Source organism: Rhea pennata, chromosome 3 (assembly GCF_028389875.1).
Source record: "Rhea pennata isolate bPtePen1 chromosome 3, bPtePen1.pri, whole genome shotgun sequence".
Taxonomy (NCBI): domain Eukaryota; kingdom Metazoa; phylum Chordata; class Aves; order Rheiformes; family Rheidae; genus Rhea; species Rhea pennata.
In genome coordinates, this window is record NC_084665.1 from 28,101,038 (window position 1) to 28,125,109 (window position 24,072).

The 24,072-nt window shown below is 39.9% G+C and overlaps 1 protein-coding gene across 2 annotated transcripts in view; it reads left to right on the forward strand.

Annotated features, from left to right (window-relative positions):
* Positions 1-24,072, forward strand: part of EML4 (EMAP like 4) — a 159,966-nt gene that overhangs the window by 539 nt on the left and 135,355 nt on the right. The gene's annotated exons all lie outside the window — the stretch shown is intronic.

A 24,072-nucleotide genomic window follows, 5' to 3' on the forward strand; every position in this document is an offset into this window, starting at 1 on the left:
TTTGTTCTTGCCTTGCCCGTCTCCGCGGGCTTGGTTTCCCTGGAGTTATTTATCTGAGCTTTTCTTTCTTTCTTTTTTTCTTAATTATTACTGCTTTTCTTGGCGGCCGGGCCGGGCCGGGCCCGGGAGAGCGCGGCCCGGCGCTGCGGCTCCCGCCCGCCCTGGAGTCCCGGCGCGGCGGGCGCGTTCCCGGCCGCGCCGGGGCGGGAGAGGGCGGCCGGCCGCCGGGGGTGGCGCGGCTGCGGACGGGGCGCTGGAGCCCTCGCCGCTCCGTGGACGTGGAGCGGGAGCTAGAATATTCGCCGGTAATCTAAACATTCCCGCGGAGGTGGCAAGGTGTGTTCTCTTGCGGTGTTACGGTGGCAAATTGTCATCGGTTTCTCCAAGAAAATACTTCGGTGGCCCGTATCCCGAATGCTTCCAAGGACAGATTGCAGTTAGGCTGAAGCAGTCCTGGTTGGAAGCGGGAACTGAAAATATTTCCAAATGTAAGAAGTTCCAAAGCGTGCAAGTACTTTTTCTCGTTTTCTGCGGATTATAGTGACGACATAACGTCACTGTAAATAGCGGTCGGATCCGTGTGGGGTGTCTGCTTGCCACGCGCCTTCTGCTCTTTTTCAGTGTTACTGCATCGGGTCTAGGCATTTCGTGTTCGAGCTGAGTCCATCTTTTGTAGAATCTTTTCCTCTTAAATTGGATTAATTTAATTCAATAGTTCTCATGTGAAGTCTGTAATAATAGTGAATCGTTCTCAATTTTCTGGAAAAAGTTACTCATTTAAATAGTTTTGAGTGTGATCCTAACCTTTAAGGTTTTTGAAATGTCTACTGCAGCATTTTGGGCACTTGTCCAAACCAAACTGGTGCACCATAATTAACAGTACATTTTTTTTTTAAGTTTGGCTCTTTGCCTGATACGCTATCCCTGCTCAAGTAACTTTCATGGTCATTTTATATCTTGTGATCAAAAAGCGACACACAGAGGAATTGTAAAGGTTCTGTTCCCATTTTCAACAGGGAAAACTGTGCCTGTGGGTGATGCATGCAAATATAGCGCAGTTAATATTTATGAACCTCTTTACCCAGTAGTGGCATTGATCAACATATCAAAGAGCACCAACGTTTGTTTGCTTGTGAAGTGCTGGCCGTACTGAGGTCGGTGTTTAGAAATAACTTTGTTTCCTTTATAACAGAAAACAGTCATTTAAAAAAAAAAGTGGTTTTCCCTTGCCTATGTTATTAACAGAGTAAAAGCGCAGTATGGCTGGATGGTCCAACCACTCGCTCTTGAGCTGGGGCAGCAGTCAACTCTTGTGAGCAGCCCATTTGCCTTAATAAGGAAGGCTGCATCTGGCCCTTTAATTTATTTTACTCTTGCTCAGGAAGGCACCCTCATTTTATTAGAATTTAATGAGGATTAAGCTAAGCTCAGCATTTAAACTGTATATCATGATATTCGTTATTGGCCTTCGACTTTGCTTTTATAACAAGCATTGATGTTCAAGGGTTTTCTGGACTTAGGAGAGGACATTCCCAGATTTTTTTTTTTTTTTTTGAACCGTGAAAGTTTAGATGACTTCCAGTTTTTCAGATTTGAATCATGCTGCTTAGTTTTCTTCTGTGCCTATAATCACTTGATGCTCGTTCTTTCTGTTAACAAGCACAATAACACATACACAAAGATGTGTGAATTGTTTGGAGATTTTTTTTTAAATAACTCTAATTAAACTCTAATAGCTTGAATTTAATTAGCTGTTTGCTAAATGCCTTTTAGGAAGGCCATAAATTAATGTAATTTACAATGAAATGTAAAAAATAATTTTAATTATCTTTGGCAAAGCTGTGTTATGCATGCGCATGCTCTGCCAGTCAAGTGAGCTTAGTAGAGAGCAAGTTGTCCTTTTAATGTCTCCTGTCATTATCTGGAAGGCAAAATGTTATTACAGATTGTGCCCTCCAGCACAGGCAGAAATACCTTCTAACATGTCTCTTGAAGTTGAAAATACTTTACGCAGCTGTTTTCTTTTGGCTTTCACATTGAAACTTTTATGAGAATAAACAGATGAAAGAAACCATTTTATGTAATTTAGAAAACTGTTTCTAGTGATTGGTTTAGTACATGGACATGTAACATATCCATGGTAAGAGTATGCAGTTTCTGTATAGAGTAGAAAATCTATGTATTGCAGATTCACTTCCACAATTGAAATAAGTTTTGATCTACTCTTTTGATAAAACAGAGTTTTTTCACGTTTACTAGAGCTTCAGTACATTTTGACTATCACCAGTAGCAAAGCGTTGAATCCCATTTGTGATCTCATGTGCAATAGTCATATCTTACTGTTAAATATTTCCAACACAGTTCTCAGCAGAGGACGCGATGAATTTTGGTCTTCTGCTTTTTCAGATGCGTCACTTGAAGTGAAAGCATGTGCTTCTGAGTGGGAACATGAAGCTTGGGAGCTTGGGCTAGGGTCTGTCTCCTGCCTCGTGCCGTCCCGAGACAGCAGCACAGCGTTGGTGCCTGCTTTTGGTTCTGCCAGCGTCTTTCAGTTAGTGTCGTGATGAAAACAGCTTGAAGACTGTCTTGGGGGGGGGGAGAACTATTAATTCCACCAAGGGTAGAGCAAAAGGGAAAAGGTCTACAAAAAAAAAAAAAAAAAAAAAAAAAAAAAAGACACTGTAAGTAGCAGTACAGTGAAGCCTGTTGTTAAGGATTGCTCTCTGCTTCGGGCTGCAAGCTCATGCTCTGCATCTCCTCCACCCTCATGCTGGTGCTTGTTTGCTGCTGGTGAACTGGTTCACAGAGGTGACCCAGCACTAGACTGGTAACTGCTCACCCCAGGTGTTTTGGAGGGTTTCTTCCCAAACTGGCTCCCGGGGTGGTTGAAGTGTTGCAGCTGGTGTGAGAGAAGGGGTGGGAGCTCTTGCCAAGGGCGAGCAGGAGCCCTGCGTCGACAGCAGCTAGCTCCTGGCTTGGCTTGGCTCTGTCTGATGTTGTGAACCTGCAGGAAGGACGATGCCTAAAGCTTTTCTTTCTGGATCAGAAGTTTTCATTCGTGCAGCTAATGCCCATCTTTAGCTGAAAGATATCAGAGTACCATCTTACTACAGTGCCTTTTGCCAGCGCCCTGTATCTCGAGGACACTGTTTAAGCTGTTCGTTTAACATCTCTAACATTTTACGCAGTTAGTCTGCTAGGGTATGAGATCTTCCCTTTTGTCCCACTAGATTCAGGCTTTTGAAGAGTAGGACGACGTGGTCAGCTGCTGGGAGCTGGCAGGGGGGTGTTCCCCTGGGGGTAGTTTTCCATTCCTTTTTTCCATTGCCTTGTTTCCCCTTTTAAGAAAGCCTCTGCTCAGTTAGCTCTGTAACAATAACTAATGGCAAGCAAAGATGTGGAAGCGTCATCATATGTGTTTAAGAAAAAGGAGTACTGCTGTTTCCAAGTTTGTCACCAGCATGTGATAACAACATGGTATAAAACATTTTAATAGACACCTTCAACAATGAGGACTTTGACAGAATGGTAACATATAAAAAATAGATGAACTCTCTCTCTCTCTCTTTTTTTTTTTTTTTTATTTAAATGCAGCTGTGCAGGGTGCCCTGAAACTTAGACATACCTTCTACTGAAATATTTTCTGTGATTGAAAATATTTTTGTCAGAGAAATTAAATCATTCCTCTCTTAAATAAATAAACAAAACTGAGCTCATGGATTTCTTTCAGAGAAATGAGGAAGGCAAAGAATAGCTGTAATGATTAAGTGGAGACTGAAGTTTCATTCTTCTGTTGTTACTGGGGGGGAATTGGATAAATTAAATGAAAACATAAACTTTCTTATTATGTGGGATCCACATATTGTTCTGTGACGGTATAGGTACTATTACCAAATAGGAGAGGAGAGGGATTTTTTAAAAAAAGAAATAATAAAAAGGGAGAGGTAGGGCAGAGATATGCTGGAATGGGGGTGGCATGAAAGTCAGTCTGTAATTGCGCCTCCCTATTTTTTTGCTGGGTGTTGTATGAAAGTCACATGAAAGATGAACATTTTGGAGTGTATATCGAGTCTACGTCAAAACTACTGAGGCACTTTTCAGTTAAGGGGTATGAGGGTGTGCTGCTCCCATAGGTTTGAAGAGCCAAAGTATCTCCTGAACCTGTTGCTTCACTAAAACCTTTCAAGTCTTCTCTGAAATCCCCAGTGATAAATGTGCACTTGAGGGGGGGCATGAGAACTTGAGCCGAGAGGATTTTTGGTGCTGACTTTTGGTCATCTGTGCTCTTAGTTTCGGGAACGTAAGAATATGCATCATGATTCATCTGTGACTGGGCTCAGCGTGAAGAAAAGTGGACATGTGGAATGACCAGCTACAGCAAGTTGGGTTGCGTATCATTTATCTGAGCTAGAATAAAGAGAAGTCAAAAAAAAAAAAAAAAAAAAAAAAAAAACTTTTTCCCCCCCCTTTAATGGCTGCTTTTCCAGGCTTCAAGTGCCCATGGTGCTGCAGTGTAGTGGTTCCTAGCAGCGGTGAGTTCAGCTTCATTCACAGGGCTTAGCTCATGAGATTGCTATATGCTATTGTCAGTGTGCTAGTTTTCTTAAAAATAAAAGCTTTGTCAGGACGTAAGTCTGTCCTGCCTGAGAAAATGACCTTGATTTGTGCCGAGGTGATTAGATTACAGTAGCAAGGAAGAGGAGCTCCAGAAGCTCCGCGGTAGCTCACCTTTTGTTAAAATAGGCTTTAGCTAAGGGGCAGTGAACAGGAACCGTCCTCGGGCTGCGGCCAGCTCAGAAGCAAAGGATTATGTGTTGAAAAAAGTGCTGTTTTTGCAAACAGTCTTTTTGGCCTGGTTGCGAGTAATACTTTTGCTTTAGGAAAAAAACCAAGAAACAAAAGATGAAACAAGCACACAGAGGAGTCTAATAGAGAGACTCTCTTGCTCTCGCTTTAGAAATGTTTTTAATATCTGGGATGCTGAAGATAATCTTGTCCTTACAGTATGTATTTCATACTCTTTAACTGAATATTTTTGATGTGTGAAGAGTAGTTATATGACAGATTTCTCTCTTGTGTGAGAAATGTACTCTTGCAAAGGATTTTGTTTTTGGTGATTTATATCATGATGTATGTAAGAAGGAAAAAATACTGATCAAGAACAGTGCTCTTAAAAATCTCAGAAGCATTTTTTTTCTTTTTTTTTTTTTTTTGTAAGTAGAATTATTTTGCTAATTATTCTGTTACTGTAGAGGAGGATTCTGTATGCCGGTCCTTGTTATTCAAAGTAGTAGCTTCCCTTCTTAATGTGGTTTATAGCAATTACTGAGGTTTACTTTCCTCTTTTTACTTTAGGTTCTTGTTGCATCGCATTCTTGATGGAGGCAGTTTCAAGGCTAGGAATGTTGTTCCTGTTCTACCTGCACGTCACGCAGTAGGGAAAGCGTTAGAGGGTAACTGATTTTGTAACACGCGATAGGTATGGTGACAGCGTAGGCCTCTAGCTGGTGGTGAGGGCTTGTAGGGGGACGGTTGTTTTGTTTAGAAAGATCAGGATCGCCTGATGGACACCTGTTTGTAAGATTCCTTTGCTCCTTTTTCAAGGAATCATTTTCCCGGTTACTTCCTAGCTTCAGTGGAGCCACAGTTTACCTCGTATTTCATCTCAGTGTTAGTGCTTGTGCTCATTTGTATAGTTCGGAGAGGAACTGTTGATCTTTCTGGTTCCATCGGCTTCTTTAAATCAGCGCAGGATTTTGGGTTGCTTCCACGGGGTGCTGAAGGACGGACACCTTGAAGCGTGACGGGGTGATGTGCGGGCTCTTGCGAGAGCCTTGAGCCGTTCTGGAGAAGCCCTCTGGTTGGAAGGCAGCGTTCACGGCCGGGCTTGCGGCCGGAGCTCGTAATTCGGGCTGTCAGCGGTAGTAAAAGGGCGGTGCGGCCGGAGCGGTGGGAAATGGAGAGAGACACCGGCGAGATTAAAGGCCCGCGTTTATTGCTGGATCTTGGAACTCGCTAAATGTTTTCATTCTTCTTCCTTCTACTCTCCCTTCCTTTCTTGTATGTGTTTGTTTTTTCTCCCTCTTGGCTCCGGGTCGTAAGTATTTGTGCTTCATGCCGTGGGTGAATAGTACAAGGCTCCCCTTAAGCCTGTTGCTCTAAGCATTCTTGCTGGAGTTGGATGGAATAGGACTTCTAATTACGTTTTGTTGTTCTGTCTCTCAGCAGGTTGCTTTTTCTATTCATCCTCAATAGTTTCAGCCTAACTTATTTACTAAATAAAGCTGTGTCTTGATGTTCTTTAGCTGCTGGTTTCCCAATTACTCTAGTATCTGGAGACAACTCCTGCCTTTTTAGTATCTATTCTGCTCTACTTTGCACGGTGGTGCTGTTCGTTGAGAAGAGTTTTTGTTTTTTTTTTGTTTTTTTGTTTTTTTTTTTTTAATTTAAAATGTTTGAGAATCCTATTTTTTTTTCTCAGTGGTCTGTACCACCTTTCACCCACTGTCTATAATGAAACAAGTTGCATGGTCTTGCGGCTTTTAGGAAGGCTCCTTTTGTGAGTGCAAATCTGTCTTATTTTAGAAGTAGCCTTACTCTTTGCTTAACTATTTTTCTTCAGGTTGCTGGAGCCGCTCGCACATGCATGTGATCTTTATACACAATAAAAATATAATTGAAGGGGAAAGAGAGGAAGCAACGTAGACCTCTGCTGTAAGCAGCTATGGTGCCTCTTGAAGAGGTGCATCTACCTTGGATTTTAGCTGTTGTATTAAAGAACGCAGTGACTGCTGTCTTGCCTGATTCTCTTGTGTTTCTGTGACACTCAACTTCTAGCTTTGAATGTGGTGTTCCAGTCTGGAATCGGTTCTCAGTTGTCCTGCCAGTTTATTTGGCCTGAAAAAGGGGGTGGGTGAGGGTGGGGGAGAAACCAAACTGTTTCATGTTTAAATGTATTTTGGACTTGTGTAAACAGTTTTAATGCATCAAACTAAATTGGCAGGCTTTCATGATCCTCTGGGAAAATTGGGAGTTTGAAACCCAGTGGATAAATTAAAGTCACAGATACTTTTAAGTCCCAACTCTGGCTTCCTAAAGGACATAAAATTAATTAAGCTTACAAACGAGGCTTAGTTAACGTAAATGAAAAGGCTTTTTATGGTGACTTCATAGTATTTAAGACAAAATATTTGATTTCATTATTATGAGTTGACGCAAAGCCGTGAAGATGGCTGTTAAAAAGGCAATTTTTTTATATTTGATATCCACATATGATTTCACCGCCTTTTTATATTTTTACTGAAATTATGATACAAGGGTAATACAAATTATTTCAGAATGTTTCATTTCGGTTAACTCGCTGAGGTAAGGAAGCGTGTGCATAGGTGAATTGAGAACACCAAATATACATAAAATGAACTGTAGAACTACTAGTTTGTTTACAGTTTACTGTAGGTATACTACCCAGTTTTTCATTTTGGAGAACAAAAGAATAACGCCTGTTTTGCGTCAGCTGACAAGCTTTGCACCCCGCGCTGCGCAGAACAGCAGCAACAGGGTGGGCTCCGTTTGCTTCCTTCCCCCTTATGCAGAGTCGCAGGTGGACCGTGCTGTTTTCTGAAGAGGTTTCCTGTTGTGTGTGTTATGTGGATCTGTAGTTCTTTAGCCCACTGAATTTCACTGGGAAGTTCTGGTTAAAAGCAGCAGAATAATAAAGCCAGAGGTTTTTGCTACAGATTCAGTTTTTGAGGATGGATATCGCCTCCAAGAATTTTTTTTTTTTTTTTTTGAATATCATCATATATCTTGTGGTGCCTCAGGTTTTATAAATAATAGGCAAATTTTGGAACAGCTTGGAATTGTAGGCTAAATCCCTCAGGGTATGATTAACTAAACTCCAAAGCAGTAGATAGTTGGAATCTGACCATGTGGATTGAAAGCAAAAGTATATACCTAGAATTTGGATTGCTTGAACATACTTGGTTTGATGGAGTAGTGGTGAAATAACGCTTTCAGTCAGAGCAGTTCAGAGGTCACTGCAAAATGTGTTCATTTGGGCTTCTCTAGTAGAGAGGCCTGCTTTAGATTGATTAATCTGCAATACAGCTGTTAAAATTTGGAGGGGTTTTTGTTACAATTTGCTTGAATGGAATTTTGGGAAAAATGTGGAAAAATACGGTTTTCAGTATTTTCAAGGAGTGATACTGGAAGGAAGTCCTAGAGACCTTATAATCTTCAGTGGTAAGAGCAATAAATTAAAATCTCTCAGCTGAGAGATTCAGAGACATTGCAAAACTTATGTCTGCATAGTATCACTTAGCTTTTTTAAACAAGAACTCTAACGAGAAGAAAATTACAACTTTGTTTAGCTATGAAGTTCTGCATTGAGCTGCTATTGCCTCCTGTCCCAGTGTATTATACAAACGCCATCAGAGATATCTATCAGGAAATTAGCGGTTTGTGTGGCTGCAATGCTTTCTCTTTAAATTATAAACATGTCTGTTAAAATGCTGATTAAATGGAGACAGCAGCAGCTGAAAAGTCCAAATGCTTTGCCTTTTCTTTGTATAACATAAAGCATGGAAGAGAGCTGCAAGGCACTTGACAGTTTTGCGCTAGCTTTAATAAGCACTGTTGGGAGACCCCTTTTGTTTCTGACTCCTGTACAAAAAGGCAACAAAACCTACTGTATTAATTTCATTACCTTCTAGCGCATGAGAAGTCCTTTTGCGAGACCAGTAAGAAAAGTGATTGGGAGGTTTTCTACATTTATGTTTTTCTAACCTTCTAAAGTGTGGCGTGGCACTTTGCACTGAAAATGATGCGACACATTGAAGAAGGATGACCTGTTGGCACTGCTGTTTTACTAATTTGGAGTTTGTGTTGTATTTTGAGTGATTTGTGACTACAGTATTTATTTATTTATTTTTAAAGTCCTCAAATGGGTAAAAGGATTGAATAGCACAGATATGGTTGCAATTAGACTGTAATAATAATCTGCTTGTTTTTTTTGTCCTCTAGAGTTCTTGGACTAAATTTTCATTAGAGGAGCGAGTGTGCACTTTAATGTGAATAGGCAGGTTATTTTTGGAGGTGGATATGGTGAAGTGCTTGAGAACTTGATCTCTTTCTGAGTTTATTCTTTACGTTAAAGAGCTTGAGCAAGAAAGCCGGTTATTTAGCGAGTGTAGACTTATGGTATTTCTGATGTAAATGTAAGGGTTTTTTTTTCCTCATTAAGAATATATTAGACTGTTTCTACCTGTTAACATTTTTCATTTTCTTTTAATTTCTTTTTTAATGAACTGGATTTTGTATAGCTTTGGTAAATCTGCAGAAGCTACTGTAGCTCAGCAAGTATTCAGTCTGAAGCTGAGAAATACCTAAATCTTTTTCCAAATTTGGTGTGTGCATTGGTTTGCCACTCTGAGCTATAAATGATCATATCATCCTGTATCCTCAAACTGTGGTACATAGGTATAAGATTCAATTTTCTTTTTTTTTCTTTTTTTTTTCCAGCACAATGTCTTGTACTGGCTTTTAAAGGGGGAGTGATGAGGAAAAAAAGATTTCAATAGGAGAGAGCTTAAAAAAAAAACATGTTTTTTTCCAAGAAAATGGTTTTGAAGGGGATATGCCTTTTCTGCAGTGCCTCCCTGTCTGTTTTCCTTCTGTGTCTCGACCTGTGTGAGAATCTGCTGTAGCAGTCGATGTGGTTTGGCTCAATTTTAGGGCAGGCAGGGCTGGGGCGAGTAGGCGCTGCAAGAAGATGGGATCGTGTGGTTAGAGATGCTGCAGAGCTCCCGCTGAAGAGCGATGGGCTGAAGGTGCAGTGGGCCCAGCGGTGGCGACGGCCGATCCAGAAAGGTGGGGTCATACAGGTTCTGAATAACAGATTGTATTCGTTGGTGTCTGTAACTCTAAAACTGAACCTGCGTTCCCTGACTTTGTTAAGCTAGTGGAACTGCGGTGTTATGCTATATATATATATATATGTATTTTTATTCTTTTGTGGAGGAGGGAAAATGTTAATCTTGGCTTACGCTTCTTGTTTCAGTTCTGTTTGCTTAGAAATTAGTAAACTTTCTAAAAAGTAAACAACTCTTTCTGTAATATTGAAAAGCATTTACTAAAAGTTATGTTTTAATGACAAAATTAATTCTGAAGTAGATTTCCACTTTCTATCTTTAGATGACAATACTGTAGACGTTAATAGTTATTCGATTCCCCTTGTGGATGTAAAGCTGTTTTAATGTGTATTGTATGGAAAGTGCTTATTCATACCTGATAACGGTGCAAATATGCCAAATGAGGTGCTTGAAGCTTTTGGTGTAATAAGTCTTACCGATTACATATACTAGCATTGGAGAGAGGAAATAGGAAAGATTCTGGTGTAGGTTAAGGGTATTAGATATTCTGGGTAAAAGGGACCAGGTGTTTCTTCAGAGCTCTTACGTACATGAAGTATGAGATATGGGGGGGGGGGGGTGAAATGCCCTGGGATGACAGGACAGTACAAAGAAAGCACCTGTCCTGTCAGCTTTTGTGTGATCATTTAATACACTTAGAATTAACATTTTAACCCAGCCAGGCTTGTGGCTCCTGTTACACTGTTGCATGCTGTTCTGGGAGTGTTGGCTGACGGGCTCTGTCTTGTGGGTCTCGCGCTCGCTTTGATGGGCTTTTTTGGGGGAGGGTGGAGGAGTGGGGAATTTTTTTTAACATATCGCAAAGCAGGGTTCTGCTTCTGCCTCTGCTGCTGTTTCAGGAGACGTGGGATCCCCTGCTTTGCTGTGCCGTTGAGCATCCTACCAGAAGTTCCGTTCTGAAAATATTTAAAACGAAGATTCTATCCCTGCACTGCTATTTCTGTATTTTTGCGCCAGTCTAACAATGCTTTATGTGATATCAGCATACTTACTTCTTCTTAACTGATTTTGTGTACCCCCTTTGCAGTAAAGTGGCTTATCCTCTTCTAAGGTGACAGCTCGGAGCTGCGGTCAGGGCAGCTACTGCTTTATGTCTTGATAGGAAAAAGAATTGCAGCTTTGAGGGAGGCAGGGCCAGAGGCTAGCTGTGATTTCTGGGTGATACTGTGATCGTCCTTCTGCACTGCAACCCACAGAGGGCATTTGCGAAGCTCTGAGAAACGCTGAGGATGCTAACCAGCAAAGTAAAAGGTAGGTGTGCAGTCTGTTTTGTATAAATATATTGCTGGGGTAACTTTGGTGCAAAAGAATTCAGACTGTGGATCTCTCATCGTAGCGAACTGCAGAATTGTTTCATTTAAGTTAAGTATCCTGGTGTGCACTGACAAACTCAAATAGGTTCTCTTGGAGGAAACTTGTTGCTTTTTCAGTGGGATAATTTGCCAGCGGCTTGTATGTACTAGGTTCATACTTAGTCTGGCTTTTTGCTTGCTAAGCTAGGATACCTGAGGCAATTAGCTTCCTATATCAAGTGATCCAAGTTTTGAACAGCTTTTTGATCATCCGCTCTGTGTGTGTATGTGTGTCCCAAGCTCATAGCTCTATTACAAAACAGTGCTTGTGTTAAATATATATATAAAATATAATATAAAAATATAATATAAAAAATATGCTCACTCCTGCTCTGTCCCTAGAGGAATAAGGAGTTAAGAGTATTGGAATCTAATTGTCAAATGTTGAAGTAGTGGTCCATCTCCGGCAAAGTGTGTAAGCTATTTAGTGCTGTGTTCATAATACTGCTTTGTGTGTTAAAGTATTTCAAAACACATGCATATAAAGCTTGCAAGTTATGCAAGTACCAAGCAGTCTCTCTTCCTCTGTGTCTGTGCAAAACCACATGGGCTACTAAGTGCCCTGTTCCTGAGTATGGCTCGAGTTACAGCAGAGTGAAGTGGCTGAGCTCCTGGATCAGTATTGCTGAGGCCCTGCTGCAGTGTATGTGTGTGTTCAGGAGCCAAATGCGCTTGCTAGATACAAGGAATAAAAAGTTTAATTAAAGGGAGGAAGTTGCTTGGAGTATTGAGCAAGAGAACATCTCTAAACAAAGTGTTAACTTGCAGTTTCCCCCTAATATTGGGTGTCACTCAGAACTTTTTATCCATCACTCTTACAGCAGATTTAGACTTTTGCTATCCCAGTATTCAGTCCATTCTCTCTCTCTCTCTCTCTCTCTCTCTCTCTCCTTTTATTATTATTATTATTTTAAATGATACGGAAAGAATGGGCCACTAAAGAATTAAATGCAGGTCTTTTAAGTCAAATATTTGTGGGTTTTAAAATGTGTATTTGGAATTTTGGCTATGCTGAGGTCAATTTAAAAAAAAAAGTTGCTACTGCTGATGTCATTGATTTTACATTTTTTTTCCCTCCCCTGAATGGAGGTATCCTTACTGTCCTTGTCATTCTCCAAATTTCTCATTTTCTTCTGTTTTCTTCCTGCCTCCTGTTCTAGAGAGCTTGTTTGCCCCCGTCTCTGCAGACCTCCACCGAACTCACTTAAATCCTGCGTAAGGGCAGGGGAAGGTTAAGGAGAGGGAAGTGATGTCTATGCAGGTCTGATTTAAAGTTATCTTATTTGATCTTTTATGCCCCTCCTTGCCCCCTGACCCCCAAACAAAGTATCTTAACCATGATGATTTGAAACCTTTAGAGATGTAAAAATCTGAACCGTTTGTGGGTTCTCTGGGTATCAGTTCAGTTAGCCAATAACTGGTAATAAAGGTATATGTGTGGGGGTTCTTGTTAATATATTTTTAACTGCCTGCAGTAGAAAATTCAATTCTATATTCATCTAGCTGTAGCAACTTTACTAGTGAAAGAGCTCTAAGCTATAACTCAGCTGCTGTTTTTGTGGGTTAATGGGAACAGTTGCTCTTTTCTCTTTTATAGATCACAATGGGGCATTTTTTCAGAGCTATAGATAAAACAATAAAAGGAACTGTGAGAAAGTAAAATGGAACTGACAGTAAAGCATACATAGCATATTTGCAGTATATGGCGTGTATTTTATTTATCTGTTTTATTATGTGTGGTTTTGTGTTTGATAGGGTCGCATACATCTGCCTTTCAGCCTTCAGGTGAAGTTAATTTTTACAAGTAAAATATGGTTAGTCCTTTTTTCCCCCAAAACTAATGAGGAAGTTCAGAATCTGGTGTACTGCACGCACGCACACCCACCTACCCGACTTCCCCTGCTTTACTTGAAGAGATTGAAGGCTGACCTTCGTGACTGAGCGCTCCAGAGAAAGCTGTTGCTGTTTGTTCTTGATCTGGTGATATCTCACATCTTAAGCAGGGTCTACAGCAGGTCTTTCCCACTTTGTACGAAAACTGCAAAAAATCATTATATAGTGCCTCTCTTAAAGAACGTATGCATCCCTTGATTGAAACATTTCTATTGTATGTCTCTGTTCTGGGGTATTTTTTGAAATAATTAGTGCATCTTTCTGGTTTCTTTCCAAGGTTGTTGGTTCTTGATCATCTTATGTATTCCAGTATGCATTTGGTTTTTGGGAAGCTTTAAGGTAGCTCTCAGAGTGTTTTTTTCCCCCATCTTTTCCATGTTACTATCTGCAAGTCATTTACAACATTCTACAGAGTGAAAAAAATTCAGAGTTGGGGTAATTAACTAATAGGTAAAAGAAGATAGAAATCTCTGCTAGAAAGAGGTGATGGCCTATGATGAACAGGAAACTACATTTTGGCAAAAAAAAAAAAAACTTTTCTATATTATCATATAATCTCTGTCTGTGTAATTTTAGAGTGAAAATGGGCAGGGTTGATGTCATGTGTGAGTTGCTGGTTCACACGTCTTCTCTATTACGTGGTACAAGTGCAGAGAAATAGTCATTTTGTGGTGATTTTTGTGACAGTTTCCATTGGCTTCGATGCATGAAGGTTGAAAACGGCTGCTGTTCTGCACCGCACCTGTGCCTGCGGGTTTCCCCCGGGGCGGTGAGAAGCAGCGCTGGGCACAGCAGCCGGCCACCGAGGCTGGCAGCCCTTCCCTTGCAAATCCTTTTTTTTTTTTTTTTTTTTTTTTTTTTTTTTTTTTTTTTAAATATATACAGCAAGGAGCTCTGCTGCAACAATAAAGATCTTCCTTATTGCAGAGAACAATTTCTTTTGCTATTTAATTAGATGATGGCTACCATATGGCCTCCTTTCCCCTCTTACCCTTCCTTTAATTCTGTATGTGTGTGTATGTGCTAAAAGCATTCGGAAGACAGTCTTCATAATACTGCAACACTGAAAAAGGTAAGTTTCTGTTTGTTGTTAGGGACAGAGTTTTCATAATTTCAGGAATTAAGAAAGTGTCTTGCTTTTGTTAATAAAATATACTTCTGTGGTTCCTGAAACTACTTACAGCTGTGTTTTTGGATTTTTTTTTTAATGACTCTCATACTTAAGATTTTTTTTTAACTGTGGAAAACATTACATATCTTGATTTTGTAAAATTTGCAAAAAATTGTAGATTGTTTTTGCAATTTTGGTCTAATTTTAAAAGGATTTACCTTTGAAAAATGCTTTTGCACTGGAAGAAGATAGGTGCCAATTCTTTGTTAATCATTATGGTGTTGATTATTTTGTTTGACGTGACTCACTTTTTTTTCTAAGACTTTTATTGCAGCAATTACATATTTACAACAGGAAACCTAGAAGGAAGTGCAGCATCAGATCACTGAAACTTTTCTGCAGCTCTTATGTCTGATTTTTATGTTTTGTGTTGTTAAAGTTAATAATTTCTTGCTGTGCATGTTCCGTTTCACGTGCATGGGACTGACTGCTTTATTAGTGAGAGGTTCTTTTCCGAACTCGATACAAATCCATATAGTTAGTAGACTTTATCATTGATGTTTTTGTAATTGAACATGCAATTGCTTAAAAATGCTTTCTGATGGGGCTTCTTCATTAATCTATGAAATGACCTGTATAGAGTAGATACCGTGGGTGCAGTTACTCTACTATGTGTGGTCTTGTTACTGCCTGATGCTTGCTTTCGCAGCAATTTTGCACTTAGTTTGTGCTCCCTGTTGAGCAGCTCCTGGAGAGGAGCTGCGTATTGAGTAGTTGAGCTACCTTTTAGCACCTGAAGTTCAGCTGCCAAAAAGGACGGCTCGGGGGCTTTCTCCGCATGTCGCCGCGGGCCCGGCGCGGGCTGGATGGAGCCAAGAGGTTTGCTTTGACAGCTGTGGTTCAAACTGCGTGGCGTGTGAGCCGGTTTCTGGCGATTCGCGGCGAAGCCAGCGCGCTTGCTGGCGAGAGGCAGCTCTGACGGCGGCGGGCGATGGGCTGTTCGGCGCAATTCAAGGGGAGAGCCGCTGGGCGCGACTCTCTCGGCCGGGGAAGCGAGGCGCCTCCTTTAACTCGCCGGCTCTCTTAAACCCTCTTCTGGTTAAGACTCGTGGCTGGGTTTGAGGGAAGAGCAGTGGGAAAATGAAGGCGAATGCGTGAAACGCGAAGGGGCTTTTACACGAAATGTCCAGGACAGAAGGACTGGATTAGCTGCGTTTCTGTTAGCATGGCGATGGGTGTGTTTCCACAGAAAATTATGACTCGGGGTTGCATGCCTACATCGTTTACCTTGTGATAATTGCTTTTTTCAAATGTCCTGGGGCAAGGCCAGTAATTTTTCTATCCTCTTCGTCATGCTGAAGACGCCGTCTTGCCTTTCTGAGGAGCTTTGAGAGCCTCGTAGCCTTGGCCCGGCTCTCTGCGAGCGGTCCGGCCAGCTGAAGCTTCGTGTCAGTGCCATCTGTGATTTCCATGGCTTGCTGGTTGTGGCTGTATAGGGCGTTACTGGGAGATGGATTTGGCATCTCAGCTCTGGAGGGTGGAAGCTGTAAGGTCTTGGAAGTGAAAGCAGACAACCTGAAATTTAGGTTTGGAAAGTGAGCGTAGAGGTAATGGCTAGTCTCTACTATTTTAAAGAGCTCGGGAAAGAATTAGAAGAAGGCAGCACCGGCGGCTGTGCTGAACTGCCTGCAGCCAGCCCATGCATTTATTTGGTCTCTTTGCTAAGACCTGCCTTTCTCCTTCGTGGAGCTTTTGTCCTTTGCTATTTTCTCATCCGAAACGTGAGCCTGTTTTACCTTGGCTTTGCTGTTGCTGTTTGCTAGGCGAAATAGACCCCAACCCGCTTCATTCTCCTAGTGTGTACACACCTCATGTGAATTAATGACTTTAATATTTGGTTTACAAGACCAGATTACAAGCGCCGTATTCTAAAGTGAATGCGTTATGGAGCAGCTGATCATAAGGAAGGAGAGTAAGTTTCAGGTTACAGAATTCTTCTGCATTAAAAATACGACCATGTGTGCTTTTGAATAATTCCAGATGGAAGACGGCTGGTTTGTAACGCATTGTTTTGGATTGAATTGCTTCAGAACTTTTAAAATTATTTTTTAACCAGCCAATTCATAGATCTGTTATAAACAGAAGAAAATAAAGGAGTGTATTTGGTTTGCTAGGTGTATAAATCTAATCTATTCACCTCTAATTCTTTCTCCTTTGCCCCCTGCCCCAAAAGCCATTTTGGTTGCATAACAAAGATATAACTAGCAAGAGATGTAAGGTTTGGACTGAATTGTATAGAGCTGTATGTGTACTTACTGCTGTGTAGTCCCTACGTGTGATCACGTTTTTACAGCGTGATCTTTTTGTGTATTTTTAAAAAGCTTATTCAGATGCTTATCAGGAGTGTTCTCAGAATGAGCCTGAAGCCTTTCAGATAAAAAGGTAAATATTTGATAAAGTTCTAAACTCTGAAAACAGCATTATAATGGGAATTGTTCTGCAGCCTTAGGTCTAACTGCTAACACTAGTGGACTCTGCAAGAAAAATGCTTTCAGAGCTTTCTAGCTCCTTCTGTTTAATGAATCTGTCCTTCAGAAAGAACAGAGTACCCTGTATTTATCAGATAATTTAGAGGCTCTTTTGTTATAAAAGGAGCTTTTACAAATAGGCATAAGCTTAGTTCATGCTGTCAAAGAAAGTGCTTAAATATCCAGTTTCAGTAATTGCAGTTACACTTGCTTGGTAAGATAAGAAAAAGGCATTTTCGCATTGCCCTTAATGAAGTCTTAATTTGTTCCATATTTCAGATTGTGGTAAGGAACTGGGATATCCCGATGTAATGTGGGATGATCATTACATTCTTACTTTGCATAACTATATGTGTATTCTATGCTTTTCTTACTTACTTCTTCCTTAATAATAATTAAGAGTCAGTATTATGAGAAATACTAACTGTACACAATCAATGGATTCTTCACTTTTATGATAGTCTGAGCATCATGTGGGGTCCATGCATGAGCTATCAGTAACACAGAAAAAAAGAATAGGTGCTTCTGATGCCAAGCCTGAGCTGCTTGTTCCTTTTCATCCTCCCTTGTTAGTTTTATTATCTGTTCTCACAGCCAGATTTCTGGAATTTAAGAAGGGCTGTGTTCTTTATGCTGTATTTATTTCATGCTAAAGAAAAGTGTAGAGCTTAGTCTGTGACATAAGGTACAAAATCAGACTAGCTGGAAAAATTGACAGGCTTGAGAGCTTTATCCTTCTTTTGTTATTTTCTTGGGCTAAAAATGGGCTTTTGGGCTGTTTATTGATTGTTCCAAAGTCAGATGAAGCAAAAGATACAGCTTTTAGAACTTTGTTGCTTTTAAGTCTTTGTAAGCTTGCCACAGTGTTTTCTAACTGCTCATTAAGGAAAGAGGTTCTTTGCATGCTTCATGAGATATTAGCTATTTTTATATTTGCAAAATGTAGATTTTCTTTATGTAACATAAGAAAATGACTTCCGTGATATCTAGCTTTTACAAGTGTAACTTGAATAAAATGAATGCGACTCTTCAGAGTATTCTTTCTGATTATATCCACTTCAACCGGCATTACAATATGTGTGATTTAAGAGAGAAATCATCTTTATGTCTCAAGAAGCATCATGTTCTATGTCATCTTTGTGGAAAAGTGCAACTGAGTAAAATAGTTTCTGGAGTACAGAATCTACTGTACAGTGTTATTTCTGAAATGCCACTCGGAAGGAGGCCAGGATCAGAATGAAATAGAGCAAAACTTAGTCAAAGGAAGCCTGGGATTGCTGATGGTAAGCATTTATTTTCTCCTGCTCAGAGTTGTCCTGTTTTTACCTAGTACTCTTTAAAATGTTCAGAACGTCTTAGGAGGGATGGACATGATGCACCTTTGTAGCCTTGTGTACTTCTGCTGTTGGCTTTACCTGTGTTTTTTGCGGGGAGAGGGTGTTCAGATCCTATAACGGGTTTCCTCGCTTGCAAAGAAACCTTTGCCTTAGACTGCCAACTGCTTGGATGAAAGCATAGTTCTGTGCAGTTAAATTCACTTAATCTTTTCAGTTGTATTTTGCTTCGTGTGTAAATTTAAGTAAGTTCACAAGCCCTTGTATATAAGGGGTAGGGAATTTCCACAGATTTGCTTTGAGAAACCAGGGAAGGAGTTAACTTTCTGCAGTATTTGACTTGTTTGCAGGGTTGCTGTTGCATGCATCCCTCTCAAAAATAAAGCTGCAAATAAAATCCTACTTAACGTTAAATTCATTTTAGGACTAAAGATTTATTTGATGGCTGAGCAGTTAACTTAGAAAACTTGCCTTGACACATAGGATTGGTCAACACGTACAGTGCCGTGTGGTAGCCTTTGCATTTGTTTTTAACAGCTAATTGGTGAAGCACTGATGATGGGAATTTATTTTTTTGAGAGCTCTGTGACTGTTTCTCTGTATCAGCCTCTCGGGAAGACGCTGTCACTGCACCCACCTTCTTCTCTGGGAACTCTTCTGCCTCAAATTTCCTACTGTATCTGTTGGATTTGGCCATTCGGAAGCATTTGTATAAATCATTCTGCACGGCAACAGGATTTTGTTTCTTTTGTGAATCCTAAGTTCTTGATCAAAACAGCTGTAAGTTGACAAAATTTGCCTGTGTGCCCTTCTAAGGGATGCAGGATAGGTGGGGTGTGTGTTACTGCAGTTTTGGAGTAAATCATGACATACATTATGTTTTAGAGCAAAAATGGGTAAATCATTCCAGCACCAATTTTCTGCTAGCATAAGAAAAATGTCTCTGTGGGGTAGGTAGAGACAGCTTAAAGAAAACAACAACAACAACAAAAAAATGCTAAACCAATTGTGTTCAATGTTTCCAAATAAATTGCCTTTGAATAGAAACCCAGCACGGAGAATACTGGCCCACGTGGAAGTAATTTGCTGGAGTTATGAGGAATTAGAACTCAAAGAAAGGGGGATGCTACAAGGGAAAGTGCAATTGCCTCCTGCCAGCACAAGCTTATAGGCATGTTGTGGCAAACTGTATTCCTTGAGGTGAATGTGGGCTAACGGAATACAGAAGACAGTGTTATATCCCAGAAGACAATATAATAAAACTTAAACATAGGATTTCTTTACTACATTAATCTAGGTATAAGTGAAGATGGATTTTAGAGAGGAGAAGATGCATTAGGAGCTGTTATAAAGTGTTGTTAATGCATTTAAGTGAATTCCTACAGGGATCTGGTAGAGATGAGAAGTGGAATTTTTACTTACTTTAAACAGTAAAGATTAATTGAAGAAATACCAAATACTATTGCAAATAGGGTGATTCACATTATCCACTCCTATAGAACAGAAGCTACTAGATAAATATGGAATATTTTTTTAATACATAGTAATTTCTGTGCTATGCAAATAGTCTGTAGTCTTCCTTCTTTATAGTCTGGGTTGCCACAGGCAATTGCAGTAACTGAAATGTGTTGAAAGATAAGATGCTTGCATTGCGTTAAAAAAAAAAAAACCCAGACTATTTTAAATTGATTTAACATCTCCTTGATAGGTTGTTGAATGATTAAAACTTCATGATCCAGTTTGTCTCTTCATAGAAAAGTTATTCTATTGTATTTTCAAAAAATTTGTGGCTTTTGGCACAGATCTATTTATAAATAGAGAAATGTAAAATAAAGATGTTATAACCTTTGAAAAACACTAGGTGTAAAAAATGCCTTTTGATTCCTTTGCTCTTTCTCTTTAGATGTGTTTGACTTAGGAAATGGTTTCACTAACTTTCTGTGGTGGTCTGATCTGATTATTTTAATTGTCCAAATAAAAAAGTGTGCAATTGCATAATTCAGCTTTCCTGATGTTTTTAGCCATGTGTAAAACTGTGCTATATGACCTTCCTAGTTCAATGAACATTAGCATTAGATGTGACTACTTAAATTCCACCTGCTTCCCCTTAGGTGGTTATTCAGTGTGACTCTTTTTTCTAAACCATTTAACAAGGATGCATCTTTTTGAACCCTGAATTTATGGTGCCACACTATATTGAGTGTTTAAGTGTGTCTCATTGATTCAGGATGCATTTTCACAAATGACACTTGACAAGCCAACAGACAGGGTTTTGATAAACACTGGCATCGTCAGTCACTGATCAAAGTCTGCCAGACTTAAACCTCAAGTGTTTTTTTTTCCTGTCACATTTGTGCACACAGTGATTAATGTTTGCATTTTAGCTCTTTTGCAGGGATATGTTAGTGGAGTTTTTTTGGTATCTATTATTTCTTTGCAGTTGGGGAGCTATCAAACTGCTGGAGCTAATATGTTTATGTATTGCTATCAGTGTAGGTAGATTAGCATGAATATAAGGCATGCTCAATGTGTTAATCAACAGCTCTGCAAGAGCAATGCAGTGAGCATAACATTTAGCATCTTTCCTGTGTTTTTGACAGTATTTCTGCAGTACCTATTCAATACATTCTGCTGCAGTTCTGTCATCTAATGTCACAGAAGTTGCTGGAAGATTTGCTGGCCTAAACGCCAGTATTGAAAGATTTCCTCCTTTTTCTGTCCTTCAGTGGTCATTTTTTCCTTTTACCTGTACACGTATAAACCACACTTGAGTTAGCTTTTGAACAGCTCATGCACAAGGTCTTGCAACAGATGCTGTGTTTTCCAAATATCAGGACTGGCATTCCTACCTATGGTTAAATACCCTCCTTGCAACATGCCTCAGCTCCATTTTTGGCACAGACCTTGCTCTTTTAGTGTGTAAAGTACTCCAGTGTATTAACTCCTAACACTGCATTTGAGTTTGTTCACCTTAGTCTTCTTGATTTATAGGCTTCTTGTTTGCAAACGCCTGCAATTCTAAAGGACTTTAAACGACATTGCTGTGCAAGTGAGTATTGTAGTCTGAGATCATGGGCAGCCCAGTTATTTTTTTTCTCTTTCCTTCTCTTTCCCCTCTTCTCCTGTTTTCTCTCAGGTTATTGAAATTTCCTATCTCAGGGAAAGGGTAAGATTTAGACTGTACATTTAACAACACCCCATCCACCTCCTGAACTTTTTAGTCCACAAAATAAGCAAAACCCTTAAAGCAAAATAAGTTGTTGAAAATAATAGTTTAAAAATAAACCATATAATGTATGTTCCTGTATTTGCAGGAAACGGGAGTTGATGTTTTTTTTTTGTTTTGTTTTGTTTTGTTTTTTACACTTGGATATGAGTTTGTTGCTGACTCTCTCATCTTGTCTGCAGGGCCTTTCAAAAATCCCTTGAAGATCTTCCGAGTCTCTTAAGTGAGCTTGTTTGTCGGTCATTATAGGACCAATGAGGAAATAAGCAAATCTCAGTTCTCCATTCAGAATTCTGTTCTTCCATTTCTCAGCATCTTCCCTTTGCTTCTCAGTGCCAGGCTTAGAAGTGTTTCTTCAGGACCTTATTGCTGGGTTAAACATTTGATGTGCTAAGTACTTGGTGCTTTTATATATATATATATATGTGTATATATATATATATATATACACACACAATATATATGTGTGTGTGTGTGTATATATATATATATACACACATATATATATACATGTGTATATATATATATGTGTATATATATATACACACATATATATATATATATATACGTATATATATATAATACAACATATTTACCTATATATTTTTAGTGGCTGAATTTTCATTTATGCATTTAGTTTTTCTTACCAATCTGTAATAAGTGAGACCTCTGATATGGTTTATATCCACAGATTATATCAACTCCTAAATTTTTCACCAGTGTAGGTTCCTGTTACTCATTTCACTATGACCAGATTTCAAACACAGTAGTAAATTTCAGTTAGTATCCTAAAGCTAATGTGAACTATAGACACAGACTATCTTAATGTGTTTATTCCATTTTTTCTATTAAAAAAATATATATATATAAAAAAAATTCTAAGCCTAGAATTGGGGGCTTGGATGCTTAGCTCATTTGGTTAGAGCATGGTGCTGCTAATGCCAAGGTCATGGGTTCAATCCCTGTATGGGCTGCACTGAAGGTTGGACTAGATGGTCTCCAGAGGTCCCTTCCAACCTTACCATTCTATGATTCTGTGATAATATACTGATTTCTGATTGTTTGAAAACTGTATACTTCTGCTCCTTCCCAACTTGGAAACTGTCACGCGTTAAAACGGTTGATATCTTCTCCTGTCCTCCGCAGCAGACTTTCAGTGAAGACAGTCCACTAACATAAATCAAAGTTACCACAACTGGCTTTACTTAAAACTTTTTCAATAAGTGAAACAAAAACACAGCAGGCCAGATGCTATCTGATGTAGAGCTGCGCTGTTCCCCTGTTGCGGATGGAGCCCTGATGATTAACATCAGCTGAGTGTCTGGCCCAGCATGTCCAGTCCTCTCAATTCCCAAACATAGCAGTGCCGCCTCTCTGGGACGGCAGAAGGACGTTTATACTGGAGGGAAGTTGGTTGTATCAGCTGCACTACACAACATCTATTTTCCCTGGACTGTGTTTGTTGTAGATCTTGCTGCGATTTTTGGCTAGCTATCAGGTACTTCTATTTAAACAAAGACTTGTTTCTTCCCTGAGTTTATCTCAAGATATTTTGCAGTGAGATTCTACTGACTGAGACAAAATGGGTGTAAAGTACATACTTAGTAAATGACATCAAGATTTGTTTAAACACTGAGAAATCATTCATAGAATTGTCACTTCAGAATACAACGTAGGTGGGGTAGAACTGCTGAGGGCATCTGAAGAGGAACATTTCCGTTTCAGAACACTCATCTTTTGGCCTAGATGTTTGTTCCCCTTCACATGAAGTCTATGCTGCTTGCATCTGTGTGACCTGTGCCTGTTGCTCAAGGGTGAGTAGCAAAAAGGTATGATGTGAGATGGAAGTCCTTTTGTACAAATAGGTCACAAATATTGTGGATTTTTATTTCCCCCGCGCCCCAGGATTTCCCACAAGAGTGAGTGTTAGGTGATAACCCAACTTTTTGGAGCATCTGCTATCTGTAGAACAGACCTTCTGTTCTTGCATATTGGCTGGCAGTATGTTTTGGCTTGTTGGAATTACGTTTGTAACCCTATACGAAGGGTATTCTCCTAGAATAGATCATAGAATCACTGCAAAATTGAGGTTGGTGCTTCTGAAGGTCACCTGGTCCTACAACCCCTAACCTTCGTGGCAAGGCTAACTCCAAAGTCAGGTCCTGTTACTTGGGGGTCTTGGTCCAGTTGAGTTTTGAGCATCTCTGAGGATGATTGGAGATTTCACAGCCTCTCTGAGTATGAAAGGGGAAAAAAAAAAAAAACAAAAGCACCCCCAGAACCCACTGTGAGGATGGCTAAGCATAGGAACAGGTTGGTGAGTTGGCATGTCCCTTGTTACAACTTGTGACCGTTGCCTCGTGCATACCCTTTCACTGTGCACCTTTGAAAGGAGTTTGGCTCTGTGTCTCTACAACCCTGGCTGCCCTTGGGTAGTGGAAGAATAGATTTCCATCCCAGTAACCAGGTTAGCTGATATCAGTCTCAGTACTGACCCTTGAGGAGCACTGCCCAAAAACAGCTGTCAGTTAGACCATTAGACCAGAACCATTGACCACTATGCTAAGCCTGATGTCCCAGCGAGTCTTTTGCCCAACTTTTTAATACGATTGTGTATCATCTCTTACTCAATCCTTGCCTAATGCAAATGCTAGTTTAATTGAACAGTAGAAATGAAATCATTGGTATTGCAGTCTTTT